The sequence below is a fragment of the Manis pentadactyla genome, chromosome 13 (genome assembly GCF_030020395.1).
Source record: "Manis pentadactyla isolate mManPen7 chromosome 13, mManPen7.hap1, whole genome shotgun sequence".
Taxonomy (NCBI): domain Eukaryota; kingdom Metazoa; phylum Chordata; class Mammalia; order Pholidota; family Manidae; genus Manis; species Manis pentadactyla.
This window is the reverse complement of record NC_080031.1, coordinates 32956635-32976825: the sequence shown is the minus strand read 5'-3', so window position 1 is coordinate 32976825 and position 20191 is coordinate 32956635. Positions and strand designations below refer to the sequence as shown.

At 39.1% G+C, this 20191-nt stretch overlaps 1 long non-coding RNA gene across 3 annotated transcripts in view; it reads left to right on the top strand.

Moving 5' to 3' along the window:
* The window catches only part of LOC118921127 (uncharacterized), a 31682-nt gene extending 14469 nt beyond the window's left edge, over positions 1-17213 (top strand). For all 3 annotated transcript variants that reach the window (XR_008993417.1, XR_008993416.1, XR_005028207.2), the window contains 2 exons: positions 13543-16547; positions 16875-17213. This is a non-coding gene — a long non-coding RNA (uncharacterized LOC118921127). The remainder of the gene's footprint in view (positions 1-13542; positions 16548-16874) is intronic.
* Positions 17214-20191: the final 2978 nt, after the last annotated feature.

The window sequence follows — 20191 nt, the reverse complement described above, 5'->3', positions numbered from 1 at the left end:
CCAGCACGAATATCATTTAAATATGAAGGAGGGATTAAACAATTCCCAGACAAGCAAAAGTTGAGGGAATTTGCCTCCCACAAACCACCTCTACAGGGCATCCTACAGGGACTGCTCTAGGTGGGAGCACTCCTAAAAAGAGCACACAACAAAACACCCAACATATGAAGAAGGGAGGAGGAGGAATAAGAAGGGAGAGAAATAAAGAATCATCAGACTGTGTTTATAATAGCTCAACAAGCGAGTTAAGTTAGACAGTAAGATAGTAAAGAACCTAACCCTAAACCTTTGGTAACCACAAACTTAAAGCCTGCAATGGCAATAAATTCATACCTTTCAATAATCACCCTAAATGTAAATGGACTGAATGCACCAATCAAAAGACACAGAGTAATAGGATGGATAAAAAAGCAAGATCCATCCATATGCTGCTTACAAGAGACTCACCTCAAACCCAAGACACGCACAGACTTAAAGTCAAGGGATGGAAAAAGATATTTCAAGCAAACAACAGAGAGAAGAAAGCAGGTGTTGCAATTCTGGTACCAGACAAAACAGACTTCAAAATAAAGAAAGTAACAAAAGACAAAGAAGGACACTACATAATGATAAAGGGCTCAGTCCATCAAGAGGATACAACCATTATAAATATATATGCACCCAATACAGGAGCACCAACATACCTGAAACAAATATTAATAGAACTAAAGGAGAAAATAGAATGCAATGCATTCATTCTAGGAGACTTCAACACACCACTCACTCCAAAGGACAGATCCACCAGACAGAAAATAAGTAAGGACACAGAGGCACTGAACAACACACTAGAACAGATGGACCTAATAGACATCTACAGAACTCTACATCCAAAAGCAACAGGGTACACATTCTTCTTAAGTGCACATGGAACATTCTCCAGAATAGACCACATACTAGGACACAAAAAGAGACTCAGTAAATTCCAAAAGATTGAAACCCTACCAACCAACTTTTCAGACCACAAAGGCATTAAACTAGAAATAAACTGTTCAAAGAAAGCAAAAAGGCTCACAAACACATGGAGGCTAAACAACACGCTCCTAAATAATCAATGGATCAATGACCAAATCAAAATGGAGATCCAGCAATATATGGAAACAAATGACAACAACAACACTAAGCCCCAACTTCTGTGGGACACAGCAAAAGCAGTCTTAAGAGGAAAGTATATAGCAATCCAAGCATATTTAAAAAAGGAAGAGCAATCCCAAATGAATGGTCTAATGTCACAACTATCGAAATTGGAAAAAGAAGAACAAATGAGGCCTAAGGTCAGCAGAAGGAGGGACATAATAAAGATCAGAGAAGAAATAAATAAAATTGAGAAGAATAAAACAATAGCAAAAATCAATGAAACCAAGAGCTGGTTCTTCGAGAAAATAAACAAAATAGATAAGCCTCTAGCCAGACTTATTAAGAAGAAAAGAGAGTCAACACAATTCAACAGTATCAGAAACGAGAAAGGAAAAATCACAACGGACCCCGCAGAAATACAAAGAATTATTAGAGACTACTATGAAAACCTATATGCTAACAAGCTGGGAAACCTAGGAGAAATGGACAACTTCCTAGAAAAATACAACCTTCCAAGACTGACCCAAAAAGAAACAGAAAATCTAAACAGACCAATTACCAGCAACGAAATTGAAGCAGTAATCAAAAAACTGCCAAAGAACAAAACACCCGGGCCAGATGGATTTACCTCGGAATTTTATCAGACATACAGGGAAGACATAATACCCATTCTCCTTAAAGTTTTCCAAGAAATAGAAGAGGAGGGGATACTCCCAAACTCATTCTATGAAGCTAACATCACCCTAATACCAAAACCAGGGAAAGACACCACCAAAAAAGAAAACTACAGACCAATATCCCTGATGAACGTAGACGCAAAAATACTCAACAAAATTTTAGCAAACCGAATTCAAAAATACATCAAAACCATCGTACACCATGACCAAGTGGGATTCATCCCAGGGATGCAAGGATGGCACAACATTCGAAAGTCCATCAATATCATCCACCACATCAACAAAAAGAAAGACAAAAACCACATGATCATCTCCATAGATGCTGAAAAAGCATTTGACAAAGTTCAACATCCATTCATGATAAAAACTCTCAGCAAAATGTGAATAGAGGGCAAGTACCTCAACATAATAAAGGCCATCTATGATAAACCCACAGCCAACATTATATTGAACAGTGAGAAGCTGAAAGCATTTCCTCTGAGATCGGGAACTAGACAGGTTTGCCCACTCTCCCCACTGTTATTTAACATAGTATTGGAGGTCCTAGCCACGGCAATCAGACAAAACAAAAAAATACAAGGAATCCAGATTGACAAAGAAGAAGTCAAACTGTCACTATTTGCAGATGACATGATACTGTACATAAAAAACCCCAAAGACTCCACCTCAGAACTACTAGAACTGATATCGGAATACAGCAAAGTTGCAGGATACAAAATCAACACACAGAAATCTGTGGCTTTCCTATATACCAACAATGAACCAACAGAAAGAGAAATCAGGAAAACAACTCCATTCAAAATTGCATCAAAAAAAATAAAATACCTAGGAATAAACCTAACCAAAGAAGTGAAAGACTTATATTCTGAAAACTACAAGTCACTCTTAAAAGAAAATAAAGGGGACACTAACAGATGGAAATGCATCCCATGCTCATGGCTATGAAGAATTAATATCGTCAAAATGGCCATCCTGCCCAAAGCAATATACAGACTTGATGCAATCCCTATGAAACTACCAGCAACATTCTTCAATGAACTGGAACAAATAATTCAAAAATTCATATGGAACCACCAAAGACCCCAAATAGCCAAAGCAATCCTGAGAAAGAAGAATAAAGTAGGGGGGATCTCACTCCCCAACTTCAAGCTCTATTATAAAGCCATAGTAATCAAGACAATTTGGTACTGGCACAAGGACAGAGCCACAGACCAATGGAACAGACTAGACAATCCAGACATTAACCCAGACATATATGGTCAATTCATATTTGATAAAGGAGCCATGGACATACAATGGCGAAATGACAGTCTCTTCAACAGATGGTGCTGGTAAAACTGGACAGCTACATGTAGGAGAATGAAACTGGACCATTGTCTAACCCCATATACAGAAGTAAACTCAAAATGGATCAAAGACCTGAATGTAAGTCACGAAACCATTACACTCTTGGAAGAAAACATAGGCACAAACCTCTTAGACATAAACATGAGTGACCTCTTCTTGAACATATCTCCCCGGGCAAGGAAACCAACAGCAAAAATGAACAAGTGGGACTATATTAAGCTGAAAAGCTTCTGTACAGCAAAAGACACCACCAATAGAACAAAAAGGAACCCTACAGTATGGGAGAATATCTTTGAAAATGACACATCCGATAAAGGCTTGATGTCCAGAATATATAAAGAGCTCACACACCTCAACAAACAAAAAACAAATAACCCAATTAAAAAATGGACAAAGGAACTGAACAGACGGTTCTCCAAAAAAGAAATACAGATGGCCAACAGACACATGAAAAGATGCTCCACATCGCTAATTATCAGAGAAATGCAAATTAAAACTACAATGAGGTATCACCTCACACCAGTAAGGATGGCTGCCATCCAAAAGACAAACAACAACAAATGTTGGCGAGGCTGTGGAGAAAGGGGAACCCTCCTACACTGCTGGTGGGAATGTAAACTTGTTCAACCATTGTGGAAAGCAGTATGGAGGTACATCAAAATGCTCAAAACAGACATACCATTTGACCCAGGAATTGTACTCCTAGGAACTTACCCTAAGAATGCAGCAATCAAGTATGAGAAAGACCAATGTACCCCTATGTTTATCGCAGCACTATTTACAATAGCCAAGAATTGGAAGCAACCTAAATGTCCATCAATAGATGAATGGATAAAGAAGATGTGGTACATATACACAATGGAATACTACTCAGCCATAAGAAAAGGGCAAATCCAACCATTTGCAGCAACATGGATGGAGCTGGAGGGTATTTTGCTCAGTGAAACAAGCCAAGCAGAGAAAGAGAAATACCAAATGATTTCACTCATCTGTGGAATATAAGAACAAAGGAAAAACTGAAGGAACAAAATAGCAGCAGAATCACAGAACTCAAGAATGTACTAACAGGTACCAAAGGGAAACGGACTGGGGAGGATGGGTGGGTAGGGAGGGATAAGTGGGGGCAGAAAAAAGGGGTATTAAGATTAGCATCCATAGCGGGGTGGAAGAAAGGGGAGGGCTGTACAACACAGAGAAGACAAGTAGTGATTCTACAACAGTTTGCTACGCTGATGGACAGTGACTGTAAAGGAGTATATAGGGGGGACCTGGTATAGGGGAGAGCCTAGTAAACAAAGTATTCGTCATGTAAGTGTAGATTAATGATTAAAAAAAAAAAAAAGCAGTTCCTATGTGGTGACCTCTAATGAGTTCTACACAATGATATAAAGGGCATATAAAAGTGTAGGCAAAGGGTCTGTTTGTGTTTATACAGAGGATCAAAGCCTAATTTGGCTACCCCGAAAATGAACTAAGATACGATATGAAAAAGAACTTCCAACATCAGCACTCTCGGGAAGACTCATGACAGAAGATGATCAGCAAAAAAAAAAACTCCAACAAAGATCCACGCACTGTCACAGATGTAGATGCACTCATCCCACCAGTTCCTGGACTTGCCATGGGAATGATGAAGGAGATATCTAAGCTGGCCTGTGCATACAGTAAAACAAAAATTGGACTGGATCTATACTGTTGGAACTCAACCAAGAATTAGGAGAAGTGCAAATTGTAGCACTCCAAAATCTTACAACCACAGACTATTTATCGTTAAAAGAACATATGGGATATGAACAGTCCCCAGGAATGGGTTGTTCTAGTTTATCTGAATTCTGTCAGACTGTTTAAGTTCAGTCGGACAATATCCACCATATCATAGATAAGTTTTCACAAATGCCTAAGGTGCCTAACTGGTTTTCTTGGTTTCACTGGAGATGGCTGTTAATTACAGGTATGCTTTGGTTAGGTAACTATATTCCTATTATGTTAATGTGTGTGCACAATTTAATTAGTAGTTTAAAACCTATCCATGCTGAAGTTACTCTACAAGAAGATATGTCAAAGAAATAATCAATTTTCCCAGGTTTTCTTCTGCCTGCTACTTCTATAGCTTTTCTTCTTCCTACCTAATCACAACCTTTAAATAGAACTCGTGCCACATGTCGAATTTACCGAGTATCATAATTCTTCCAAGTGGTAAAGACACCTCAAGACAAATGCTGGGCATAGAAGCCACAGGACATAAATATGCAAAGAAATAAAAAGCTAACCTTTTCAAACAATAAGGCTTCTCTCTCACTTACCAACTTAACATTTCCCTGTATGGCCCCGGAAGATGACTGGTTAGCCAGAGACGGGTAAGATTCCTCAAGGGAGGAACAACCTAAGACAGGCACAGTCGCAGGGGGCCATCTGGTGAGAAAATGGGGAGCAGCAGAGGTGAGACTTAGAACCTCCCCCCTCATGTTCTGAGAGAAATCTTCTGCATACATGGATGTTTATTGCCCTGGTCTAGCTCGGATTAACACATAGTCTACAGGCACACACCTGATCATCCACATTTGCTCTCTTACAACACTAAACTCTGTTTCCTACCTTTATCTCTTATCTACCTACCACTTCAGCATTTTATTAAAAATAATAATAATGATAGAGAAATGTGGTATCCACATATAAATCAAGTTTAAAAATCAAATGAGTATTCATATTTGAACTGACTGTGTATAGTTCATAATGCATGAACAAAACCGAAAGCTTCTGTGATGACTGCCCTTGCACTGTTCACCATGTAACTTATTCACTATGTAAGAATTTGTTCTCCATGTAAGAATTTGTTCGTTATGCATCAGAAGATTGGAGACTGACGAAAATTAGGCTTGGGGTGGATTAATGATTGTGCATTGAGTATTGACCCCCCTATACAGAAATTTATTGTGGTTAACAACTATTTGATCAATAAATATGAGAGATGCCCTCACAAAATATATATATATATATATATATAAACACACTTCCAATTGTAAAATAAATAAGTAACCGGATGTAATGTATAGCATAAGGAATATAGTCAAAATATTGTAACAACTTGGTATGGTGATACCTGGTACCTAGAATTATCATGTATATAAATGTTGAATCACTGTGTTGTACACCTGAAACTAATGTAATGCAATACTGTTGTCAACTACCCTTCAATTAAAAAAAAAAAAAAGCATTATTACAGAGAATTCCAGCCACACCACCCTTGGTGTGGGAAAAGAGTAAAAATGTCAGTTTCCTGAGGAAATTAGGGTCTCTACTGAAAAGAACCCCAGGAACCTGAAAGGTTAATAAAGCCTCTCCAAAAGCCCCATTTTTTCCACTGTTTGATCAGATCAAGCTCAGAGGGTGCTCAGCAGGGCTGAAATCTTCACTCTAATGCCAAAAAATGACTTGTCCCTTCTTGGAGAAACTTGCACTTCAGGTAGATTCTGGCAACATAACTAGCTCCAAAGAGAATGACAGTAATACCTTCCTGCCTTCAATTTGACCTACTTTTCTCTCCTCTGTGGGCCTGGTAATTTCTTGGCCCTCAACTATGAAGAGTAGTTCCTATTTACAACATATGTCCTCAAGTTCTACCTATTTTTAATTGCGGATATCATATGAGGTAGGTGAAGCAGCTATAATTAATCCTTTTAGTAAATATCAGGAAACTAAGGTTTAGGGACACTGAGTGATTCACCCAAGGATGCAGCTCAGTCAGGACCTGAGAGCAGGTGTTCTGACGCTAGGGCTAGCCTTTCCCCTTCCGCTGATAAGGAATCAGGGTGCTTTTCATATCTTAAACCAGACGTGTATTACATAGTACATGTGCTAGTAAAGTCCACTTCCTGTAGGTAAAGCGAACAGCAGCGAAGAATGATGGCACTTTTTCCCACTGATTCTTAGGAGCAGCCTCTGATTTTGTCAACATAATAATTCAGACAGCTACTCCCTGTGACTCTGAGCTGGCAGACGACGAAATCTACTGTCAATGCTTACCTTAGGATCTTGAATTTTTAAGCAGGACCCTGAAAAACCTTAAAGTTGTATACGCATTAAGCCATGACTTTTTGTTTGTGCACTAAGTAGTTTTGAGATCTTGGGATGTCCCTTTGCAAATCAGAGTCTAGCTTCCTCACTTTAAAAAAATGGATGATATCTAAGGTTTCTTCTAGTTCTGACAGTCAGTAATTTTATGAAAGTCCCAGGCATGGTGACAGGATGGGTTACTGTGAAGCAAGAGTGACCTTCCCCTTGTTACTCAGGTTTCATCATGAGTAACATTTGCCTTATTTTCTCCTTAGTTCAGCCTTGCTAACCACTGTTTATGTTTCACAGCTCATCCTGGCCCATATAGTGCTGAAGAAGACTAATTGAGTCTTTAAAATGTAATACAGGAAATTATCTCTAGCATCCCTTTTGGTCTCTTAATTGGTTGGAATTACACATATTTCATACAGATTAGAAAAGTCAGAGTGGTTTAGTATTTAAAAGGCAGAGAGTTTTGAGTCAGAGAGAACTGGGTTCAACTCCTGAATTTATCTTTGATGGGTGACAAGCAACTTTGGTGAAGGTAACATCCCTAAGCCTTGGGTTCCTCATCTTTTAAATAGATATAATATATCTGACTTGTGGTGTACTGCTATCTGAATTAGAAATATGTGTGTAAACAGTTTCTATTAGGGTGCGGCATATTGAAGATAATGCTAAATATGATTACTTAGGGATCTTAAAGGCCAGTTGAAGGCATTACACATCTTCTTATGTATGTACCTACCTTGTAAACTTAAAGTGGTACCTTTTGGTTCCAAATATACCCCTCAGATGACTTGTGAAGATTTAATATTAGCAGAGCCTATCCATTCCCATAGCCTCTTCTATGAAAATAAAGCTTTATGGTATGTAGTGCTGTGACTACAGTCTTTGACATTAACTCAAGGGCTGTGATACCTAAACAAAACACACACCCTACCATAGTCACAGATACAGGAATGTAACACAACATTTCTCAAGACAACCAGCCTGGTCTGATCTGAGCCCAGATGGTTGACAGGGTAGCACAGTGCCTGTTCATTCCGACTGTGTGTTCCTACTACCAGATAAATGATTATGTTTTAATCCCACATCGTCATGATCAAAGGAAGCTTTGTCTGAGACTAAATAAAGGAGAAGAGTTTAGATTGGATGCAATATTTATCCACTAAAGAGTCACTGTAGGTTTGCAAGCAAATATCATTACTGGGAACACAACCTCTTCAGATCCTATCGAAGCATGCTGATCCTGTATAAAGCAGAGGGACAAGAAAGACTGTTTGTGGCAGAGGAGGAAGAACAGCAGGGTAGCTCTGTGGGCTAAGGAGCAGGGAGGGGCTGCTGTGGGGCTGCAGGCCGCCACCATTCATCCCAGCTCTGCTGCATACATCCGAGAGACTTAAAGCACGTCATCGTTCCTACATGCCTTTGGTCTCTATAGCTATAAAACGTGGACAACTATGAAGAGTCATCCTGAGCCATACAAAAGCAAGGGAATGCACGAGTTGGGAGGGTCAATGAATGTGAGGTACTAAAATATGTTAATGTATTTTATACAGTCAGGACTGGCCCTGACCTGGTGACTCATGCTGAAGAGGTTTTTACCAAAATACCCCATGTCCCACAAGCTAGCCTCCCCTGGTACTCTAAATTCCTATGATTTGGGATTTTTCTCTTGGGATTAAGACATTGTGTCTCTAAGAATCCCATTTTCATAACCCAATTAGCCCACAGGAGGAATAAGTATCATTTATCTTTTCATATATTTGTGTGTGACACAAAGACCTAATAATGAGAGATATAAAATAGATTGCTTTTGATGAAGATGAGATGGGGGGAAGGAAAAGTCAGCAACATGAGGCACAGGACATAAGGCAGGCTCAGGTGGCCAAAGCAGGTGACAGGGGAAAAGGCAAAGAAGTTCCAGACCGCTGGATGCAAGAAGTATAGAAAGCTGAGAAAGCTACCTTCAAAGGGACTATGAAGGGGGCAGAATATGGCCTCCTTGTAGAGTTGCTAGCACTTTCTGCATGAAGTCAAGGCATCAAACTTGAATATTAGGTCAAAATTATTGTGCTTTGCCTTCAAGTGGCACCGTGCCAGTGCAGGGAGATTGAAATGAGGCTCACTTCCCTATGTCTTGGTTCCCTAATTTGTGAAATGAGGAGATTGGAACAAATGATCTCTGGGAGCCATTCTAAGGCTAATCTGCCATGTCCGTATCTGTGAAGAATGACAGCTCCACTGCAGGAATCTTACTGCTTCCTCCACACAGAGGTCATGTAGACATAAATGATGAATCATGATCTGTTTCTACTGAGCTTGTAGATGATCTTAGCGTCCTTTTCGAGGAGGTGGCCACTAGTAATTATCTGAGATGGCCTGGAGTTAAAATCCATTTGCCATCACTGACAAATGTATTTAAGTTCCCAAACTGCCTCAAAGACTTGCACCAATGACGACAGTGGCTCCAAATTGTGGATCAAATTCTGCCTCCATAACTGAGTAAATCTTATGGAGAGTAAGTGGGCAAAGCCAGCTGCAGGAAGTGGAGGACAGGGTGGTCAGCTGACGCCTGAAGCCATTTGAAGAGGTGTGCTGGCTTGTTCCTCACTTTTCCAAAGCTACCACCTTATTCTGAGGCTTAGTGTCGCCTCTAAAATGAAAACTACCCTCAAAGTAGTCCAAAGAGGGAGATGACACACTGTGCTCAGAATTTAAATTCATGACAGGGTGATCTGGTGTAAATAATCTTATGAGCAATAGTTTCCACATCTTTAGAGATAAAAATAGTTCATAGGGTTGTTGCAAAAGGTGAATAAGATAAAGTGAAAGTGCTCTGAAAAAAATACAAAGACATACACACAAATCTGATTCTAGCACAAGCCCCTCATCAGTAGCACCTTTCGAGGATTTATTTGACAACCAATTAAGATTCAAAAATGAGCCACAGGGCAGACATTCTGGCCCCAAGGAAAGAAAAGAACGGTGACACGGGAAGCACAGGGACACGAAACCCACATTTTATCAAGGTGACTTTCTCCTCCCGTCCTCAATGGATTAGTACTTCTTCAACAAAGTGCCTCTGAAATAACTACCAAGACTCTGATGTGCTCTTCTCAAACTCAGCATTTTTAATTAATTCTGCTGTACTTGCTGTCCATTCATCTTTACCTCAGGATGCTCTTCCAGCTGATAGAAAACACACAAACTCCAGACCACCTGCCACTGGTTGAAAAGCTCAGCGGCCAGGGTCAATGAAGCATGTTTGGAATTTTAGGGCATTAATAAACTCCCTGGGGGAATTCTGTGGGGGTCTTAAAAGTTCTGTTCCTTTTGCTGTTCAGCAACATGTTGTCTGGGAAGCAATTCCTCAGTCTTCCCTTCCGTGTATCTAAGGCATCTGGCTCAACACGCTGCAAGCAGTAGAGAGCGTGAAATCATGTTCCTCTCAGATCTAGAATTATCCCCTACAACCATACAGGAGTCAGAAAAGAGACTATTAAACAGAATTTTGCCACTGCTTCCTTTGCTATGTCTTCAATACGCCTGATATGAGAGCAGTGTTCTGGGAAACTTCAAGGAAAAACAAAAAACATCCTGAAAAGGGGCAAGGAAAATCAGTGAGAAAGACACAGAGGCAGATCTAGGCCGTTGTTTGCCTACTTGTATGTCAGCACATTGAACAGAGCTGAAATATAGCAGAGACCTAAGCACATGATCCTTAAGAATGGTTTATGGATTAGAGATTGAAATAGGGAAAAAAAATCAGAAGCTAAGGGGTCTTGCATCCAAAATATTCATCTCCTTTGAATGCCAAGCATCTTTGAATAGGAAGGTTTCCAGATCACTTGACCCTAAATCTTATTTTGGTTAAGTATATGATTCTCCTTTTTGTAATTGAGACTAATGAATCCCAGAGCAGTAAAGTGGCTAATTGATGATGGATGACATAATTTTTCCTACATTTCTTGCCACTATATCACAAAGAGAGGAGACCAGCAGGTTGCATGGCTTCAGAGAAAGTTGAAAGAGAGAAGTAGGAAATGAAAAAAAGTTCTACCTACCTACTAGTCATAGGGCCACCAATATAGTTTTTTTAAAAGAGGTAGTGTTGAAATGAACATATACTCAATTCTCTTTAGAAAATTGTGGAGGACTTAATGCATAGTGAGTTATTAGTTCCTACCATGTGTTTTCATTGTTGACAACAAAATTTGTATGGCAAAGTTTTCATGGTAATCCTTAAACAATTCACTGGAGTCTGTCTATTGGCAACAGTCATGTTTGGTCATTTTCCATCCTGCCACCAAGTGGGTGGAACTCAGTGAGAGATTCTCAGTAACACATTCAAGGTCATAATCAGAGTTAGTGGCAGGTCTGAAAAAAGAGAAGTGGATTTTTACTAAAATAGAACTTATGAGAATATATATACTAAAAATGTGAACAGAACCAAGAGAACTAAGGTAAGGGAGAGGGTGGAAAGATAATCTCGAAGAGGAGTTGGAGCTAATTCATCTCTGTAATTCCTGTGCCTAGCACACAGGGTTTAGCCCATAGTAGACTCACAAAAATTAAAGTTTTTAATTGACCTGCATCTGATCAACTAAGATCATGGGCTGTTTTCTGATGGCCCTGCCATAGCCATGAAGAAATAAAAACAGGCTGCCAATAGAAAATATTAGCCAGCCTCCACAAGGGGATTCCAGAAAAACCATAAGACTTTCAGAAGCATAGTAATCCAATAAATTTTCTAGAAGAAACAAAAATAAAAATGAGAATAGTGGATAAAGACCCTATGTGATCATAAACAAGGAAGTTAACCTTTTTGGAACTCAGTTTGACTTTAGATTGACAAGGTCATGATCATGTCTCTTCCAGACTGAACACTACAATTCCAAATAATTTGTATGTGTATGTGTGAGTGGACAGCTTAAGAAACTGACAACAGAATATTTCCTGCACCTCTATATTTTGGAGACTTGGAGAACAGCTAGCTCTATTTTAAGAAAATAGCACATTGATAACCCTGAACTCTTTTGGATGTAGAATTCAGGGAATGTTAAATATGAGATAATTTCAGCTTTACAGAGAGAGAGTTCAACTGCAGCCTGGCCATGACTTAGTTATCGCTTCTCAGAGTGTCTATGAGAAAAGTATTCAGAACACCATTTCAGCACCATGACCTCTTAACCATCAATTCAGTTTCCAAACAGTGGCTCCTGGTGGTTCATATCTGTGTAACAAATAGGAATAGGTCACCATCCTTCACCTCTAGAAAATTAAAATTCAAGTGGGGTATTTGAACTGTGAGTAATGATAACAAAATAGGCTAAATGTCATAATAAGTTGATTTTATAAAAAGTGCTCAGTGGCACAGAAGAAGATACGCATCTCTCCGCCTCTAGGAGCCAGTGTCGTCTCACTCACTGAAGTGTTGGGCATGGACACCTAAAACCAAAGAAAAGGAAAGGGAGAAAGAGGTTAAGATTGGTTCCACTCTGTTAATACAGTTTATAACACCTGTTTGATCTGAACATAAAATTGAGAAGCCAAAGGAAAGAGTGCAATACAATGAAGAAGATCTTAGCATATGGTGCAAAACCTGAGTTGGATTTGAATCTGCTCTGTTATATTCTGGATGTGGATTAGGGTGGTTAATTAGTCCCAAGCTCTGTTGCCTGTCTGCCTCAAGAAAAGAGAAATATCTGTTTCACTTGGTGACATTGGGGTCGAATGAGATAATTCTTTGCATTATCTAGCATGATCCTCACTCAATAACTGCTAAGTAGACTAGTTACATCTAAAATATAACTTTTTGGGACATGTTAATGAGAATTAGAACTCAGATCCTATTTTTTCACCCTCATATTGTTGATGGTTTCCATGTAAACCATCCCTTAGTTTTGTGTACTGAATGTACCAGCGTAGTCCTTTGGAAAATGCTTCTCTCCTCCAAGAGGGACAGACCCTATGGAAAATAACCAATTCTGAAATTTGTCATGGAGATTAAAGACCTAGGGAATGTAGTCAATAATACTGTACTTCCTTTGTATAATGACATACAGTAATTACACTTACTATGGTAAGCATTTAGTAATGTGTTATAATGCCAGATCACTATGTTGTACAGCTGAAACCAATATAATATGGTATAGCAACTATATTTCAATAAGAAAATACTAAAAATAAATATTTTACCTTGTTAAAAAAAAAACAATCTTATTGCACACAATCATTTAGAACTTTAATTGCAACAGTTAGAGGAGTTAAGCATTGATTGTCTCATGGCTACATGTGTGTCCAGAGAACCTAAAAGGAAAACTAACTAGGAAAATATATGTTACAGGTGTCTGATCATCATCTTTAATGAATGAACAATGATCAAGAAAGGTCACCTTGGGGATGATATGTGTAAGATGCTATTCTGCGATACTTTATGGGGAAGAAATATGAATGAGGACCAATTTTCTGTTTAGAATATGACACTATATTGTATTTTAAAAACTACAAACACACATAAAAAATGTTTTCGAATATCCTGACACTCAGATAAAAGTAGTCTTGCATGGAACACAGTCTCTGCAGTGACAACATAGTTCCAGGCGATGGCATCAGGCTGCATGCAGCCCACCAAGCGTGGGATACCCTTGACCCATAAAATGCTAGTTTCCTAAAATAAATCTAAAAGCCTTAATGAGCACCCAAAGGACTGCACTACAAGTGATAGGGCTCGGGTCTTTGCTCTTGCTCTAGGATTTAAAATCCCAATAGCTAAATCTAATGAAACTTGTAAAGTGCAGAGTCTAGGATAAAAGTCAAGCCTCAGAACTGGGAGAATTCTGTATTTAGCTCATTTGAAGTAAAGATTTGAAGACTATAGATCTCATGTGCTCTCTCTCAGTCCCCTTTCAGAATATGCTTCAACATATCATTTGACTTTGGATATTACATAACCTAGAACACAAACCTTTTTGTGAATAAGGACTAATAGGGCTTTCAATTGAATTTGCTGTTAAATTCATGGCCTAGCTATCAGTGGGGAGCTGGCTATTTTTTATCACAAACACACAGAAAATATTTTGACAAATATGAAAGAGAATCTTTAAATAAACAGACCTCACACTGTTTAATGTTTATGAAGGTTTTTTTGCTTTTTTTTTTACATGAGAATATCTAACGCTAACTTTAGAAACTGTCTTGGGAGAAGAAACAGAAAAAACCATCTGTGGATAATTAAACAACTTTTGTCCATGAAGCATGATATTCAACCAGCAAGTTGGCCTGAAGTAGGTCCCTTTCCTCTCTTCCTTATAGTCCTCATTTTTAAATGTGAAGGTGTCCTTGAAAGATTCCAAGTGGCTCCTAATCAAACTGCCACTTATGGTATTGGAAACCCTAATTATTTTATCTCCCTATGAGGACATTGGCCTGTTCATTTTTTGTTTTACATCTTTACAGCTATTAAATATTTCACAAACACTTATTGAGCATCTAACATGCACCAGGCAGATGGTTACCAGGGATATGACAATGAAAAACCCAAACAGCAAAAATGTCCACTGCCCTGAAATTGACATTCTATGGGGGGAAAATAAATAAAGGTAAGCAGGCAAGTGATAAACTCAGTAGAGAAATTCAAAACAGGAAAGGAAGCATAATGCCTTCAGTCTAGTAAGAGGTGGCAATAGAAACCCTCACTGAAAAGGTCACATTTAACCAAAGTTCTGAAGGAGATAAGGAAGTGAGGCATGTGGAAATTTGGGACTAGAACACGATAGTAAAAGGCAACTGCAAATGCAAATGACCTGAGGAAGGAGCAAGTGTGTTTATGTTCCAGGAATGCCTAAAAAAGCCCAGTAGGAGTGGAGTGGAATGAGCAAGGAGATCAGTAGAAAGTGAGGTTAGAGAGGTAAGAGGAGAGCTGAGAGTTCTAAGTCTTGTAGGTCACAATGTGGATGTTGTCTTTTGCTCCCAGTGAGATGGGGAGCCATGGGAGGACTTTGGGCAGAACGTGTAAGATGATCTGCCTCTCCGTGTCTGCTTTGTTGAGACAGAGGCAGATCAATGAGAGGATTATTTATAAGAACCCAGGCAAGTGGTGATCATGGCTGCGCCAAGGCTGTGGCAGTGTCACTAGCAAGTGGTCAGATTCTGGATATATCTGAAAGTATTGCCAATGGGATTCACTGCTGGATTGGATGTGGATGTAAAAGAAAGAAAGAAGCTATAGATGATTTCAATTTATTTTGAACAGTAAATCATTTGAAAGAGATGTCAGGAATTGGAAAGATGATAGAATACAGACTGAAATCAGGCAGCCTGGTTTTGAAGTCCAGCTCTGCCCCAGGGTGTTTAATACTTCTCTCCATTTTTCACTGTAAGATGGGATAATATTGCTATTCACCTCTTATTAGTTTTTGAGGATTATGCAATATTCATAAAGTTCTCAAACTACTACCTGGCACATAGTAAGACCTATATAAATGTTTGCTATTGCTATTGTTTTTATGTTGAGAAAGACTGTGGGGGCCAGGTTTGGGGGAAGATGTTTGGGATTTAAATTTGGGACATGTTAAATTTGAGGCTAGTTTTAGATTTCTATCAGCAGTCCAACTGTAGAAGTTTGGGTCAGTTTCATATATATATATATATATGTATGTGTGTAGTTATGTATATATATCCTCAGATACCTACATGAATCTAAAGTTTAAATTAAAATGTCGTAAATGTATAGGTGGTGCTTAAAGCTTAATACTGGATGAGATCAGCAAGAATGGAGATGAATTCGAAGCATATAGGCCTGGAGCACTCCAGCATTAAGGGAAGGGAGACATAAGACTGTTCTAGAAACCAAATGAATCATTTTAAGGACGAAGGAGTGATCAACTCAATTAAATCTCTAGTTCATCAAGCAAGAAAAAGACAGAATTTACTACTGGATTTAGCTATGTGAAGGTCATCAATCAAGAACTTTTTGATAGTGTGGTAGGGGTGAGAGTTTGATAGGAGTGCATGGGAGAAAAAGGAAAAGAAGAATTGGAGATAACCAATGTATAAAGTTGAGTAAAAAAGTTTTGCTGTGAAAAGCAATAAAGAAGTATGGTGGCAACTGAAAGAGAAAGTGAGAACAAGAGACATTATATTAATAGGGGAAATCAGAGCATATTTGTGTCCTGATAGGACTGATACAGTAGAAAGGAGAAAACTAAAGATAGGTGAGGAGAGACAAAGATAAATCATTTCCATCCCACCACTGCAACTGGAGAGAAAGGAGAGCTGATCCAGGAGAAACCTCAGCGTGATCTGGGGTGCTCAAGGCTGGGAATCCCCACACTACCTAGAAGTGTCAAGGTGAGTACATATTGTCCTGCCACTTCAGGAAGAACTCTTCAGACTTTCGCTTCCTAGGGAATAGGGAAAATGTCAGAGAACATCACCAATCTAGCCCATTACTCTCCAGGTCCTAAGAAATCCAGCAGAGAACTAAAGCCTCAGGCCTCTAAACATCTCACTCCAAATTGTACCAGCCCCTACCTTCCTTTGGCAGGAATATTGGCCCTTACCTTTGCAGGACCTCAATAAACAGTCCCTGCCAATTTCTAGCAACTCCACTAGGATTAGTTTGTTGAACCCTCAAGAGTACTAGTGAGAGGAGTATTACCATTATTTCTATTTTAGAAATGAGGGAACTGAGGCTCTTTGTGGATCAACTGCTCTGGAGATTTTACCTGAGATCCAGCAGACCTAAGAACCCGAGTGCTTCCTCTAAGGACCACCCACTTTACACCCACCCCATTCCAAGCCTGTCTTATTGAAGAATGAACAGCAGTGGTAAAAAAGGGACTGAATCTCAGACTCGCCTCTTTTCACCTGAAAGAAAATAATATGCACAGAGTTCCTTGAATGGGAAGGATGATGGCTGAAATGGACTGATGTGTTTATGTAAAACTGGGACATAATTTTGCTCTGTAACTCATTAGTCTGCAAACACTGACAAATGTAAAGTTCATGACACCTTTAAAAAGATTTGTGTTCCTTATTCACTGTCATCTCAGAAGTTTGAGAGTCCAATATTTAATTAATCTGAAAATCATCACTGAGCCTGGGAACTACCTGCTCTTGTTTAGAAAGGAAGGCTCACAAAGCCTAGGTTTGCCGCTGGTATCAGGAACTTTGACATCAGCCTGGGTGGGAGTGTGATAGGGAAAGTCACATACTCTCAGAGAACTTAGAGGCCTGGGTCCCTGAATTCTTCCTCTGAAAGCAGCTCCAGATGCTTCTCCCAGAGCTCTCCACTAAGGGGAACATACAGCATGATCAATCACTTAAGACATATTTATTGAGTCCCTACTATATGCCATGTACTATTCTAGATGTGACAGGTGCACATTCTGCCTTTTTTTGTGTAATTTTAGCTAAGAGACACAATCTCTCAGATTTCTGTTTCTCCCTCCACAACACAAAGACCACGGGGTTTGACTTGAATGGTCAAGTAATTCCAGGTGAAGGATATTTGGCACTCCTATGTAACCCACATTAGTGAGCTCAGAGTAAGCAAGACATCCCCCTCACTCACTGGTGACCATAAATGAGCTGACCCCAGACACAGAAGAGTGAGTGGCCTCAGGTGAGTTGTTTCCTTTCTTACCTATCATTTCCTTGTAATATTGATAACAATGATAATGTACCCACCTCAAATGGTTAGTGAGGATTAAAGGGCATGGATAATGTAAATCACCCAGTGTAAGGTCTAGCATCCTCAATAAATTGGGCTATTACTATAAAGTGCTTTGAGCTCTTCAAATTAAAGGTATGTGAAATCCAAGTTACTTTCAGATCCTTCCCAGTTTCCTGGAATTCACCGTGTTCTAATGGGCCTGATAAGGAAAACACTCAACACAGCCGTCAAGGTCAGCAAACCGCTTTTTCCCTCTGGTTGGCAGAGCCCCACCCAGTTCCCTCCTGCCCTCCTCCAGGCTCCTGCTTTGCCCTGCGCATGCCGAAATGCCACATATCAAAAGAATATAAATGTCCCCCTTGCTTGTGCTCAGGGCTCAGACCTTGGGAAATGACTCCTCTCTGAGCCCACAGGTTTAAGAATAAAACCTCAACATTCCAAGACCTTCAAGTGCTGCTTGGTTCTTCCATCAGTGATCCAGTCCAGGTTTCCCAGTATTTTCTGTAAGAGGGCCAAGGGAAGTAGATTTTTCCCACTCACACCTAACTTCTTGCGAATTCCCAGATCCCCTTTGTCAGCCCCTATCACAAAGCAATGTTTGTTAAGAATTCTGTTATAGTTTCTTCATCTCAGATGGGCTAACAGAGAGCTCCATACATTTATATTGTCTGTTTGAGGACTAGCCTAGAACTAGGATTTGGTATGAAAAGGATTTCTGTTAGAAACAAAATCCAAAAAATTCACTATTTCAAACACTTCCTCAGTTTTTACTTTCTTACTGTAGGGCCCTTCCAAAGTTGAGAAATATTACACTCTGAGTCTGTGCTTCTTCATGCTTCACCTTGAAGGATGTGGTAGTTTGTCATGACCATATCATTGCTTATATGGCAGCTTTCAGGGATAATTACTTGTTTAGTTTTCAGGTAATCTGAATTAAAGATAATCTCCTTTAGTTTTCAGATAAGAGAATTATTATTTTCTCCATTTACCACCCTTTAAATAGAAAATTTAGATAATGATAATAACATGTTCAAGGTCACACAACTAGCTTATTGTGGAGTGGGGATTCCAACCCTTGATGTCAAACTCTGCTATTCCTTTTTTTTTTTGAGAGGGCATCTCTCATATTTATTGATCAAATGGTTGTTAACAACAATAAAATTCTGTATAGGGGACTCAATGCACAATCATTAATCCACCCCAAGCCTAATTCTCATCAGTCTCCGATCTTCTGAAGCATAACGAACAAGTTCTTACATGGTGAACAAATTCTTACATAGTGAATAAGTTCTTACATGGTGAACAATACAAGGGCAGTCATCACAGAAACCTTCGGTTTTGATCATGCATTATGAACTACAAACAATCAGGTCAAATATGAATATTCGTTTGATTTTTATACTAGATTTATATGTGAATCCCACATTTCTCCCTTATTATTATTATTATTATTTTTTTTAATAAAATGTTGAAGTGGTAGGTAGATGCAAGATAAAGGTAGAAAACATAGTTTAGTGGTGTAAGAGAGCAAATGTAGATGATCAGGTGTGTGCCTGTAGACTAAGTATTAATCCAGGCTAGACAAGGGCAACAAAACATCCACGGATGCAGGAGATTTCTCTCAAAACAGGGGGGGTGAGGTTCTAAGCCTCACCTCTGTTGATCCCCAATTTCTCACCTGATGGCCCCCCTGCGACTGTGCCTGTCTTAGGTTGTTCCTCCCTTGAGGAATCTTACCCGTCTCTGGCTAACCAGTCATCTTCCGGGGCCATACAGGGAAATGTAAAGTTAGTAAGTGAGAGAGAAGCAATATTCTTTGAAAAGGTTAGCTTTTTATTTCTTTGCAGATTTATGCCCTGTGGCTTTTATGCCCAGCATTTGTCTTGAGGTATCTTTACCACTTGGAAGAATTATGATACTCGGTAAATTCGATATGAGGCACGAATTCTATTTAAGGGTTGTAATTAGGAAGGAAGAAGAAAAGCTATAGAAGTAGCAGACGGAAGAAAACATGGGAAGATTGATTATTTCTTTGACATATCTTCTTGTAGAGTAACTTCAGCAAATATAGGTTTTAAACTACTAATTAAATTGCGCACACACATTAACATAATAGGTGCTATTCCTTTTTTTTTTTTTACCACACTTGATAACTGATTTCTGAAGACTTTTGGTGTTCTGACCACCTCATTGCATGTCCATGGCATATTTTATCTGGCAGCATTACTTTAAAAATTATTCATTCATTAAATAAACTATTTCCTTTCTTAATAGGTACCATGCTAAGATTGGGACTTCAATGATAATCATCCACAGA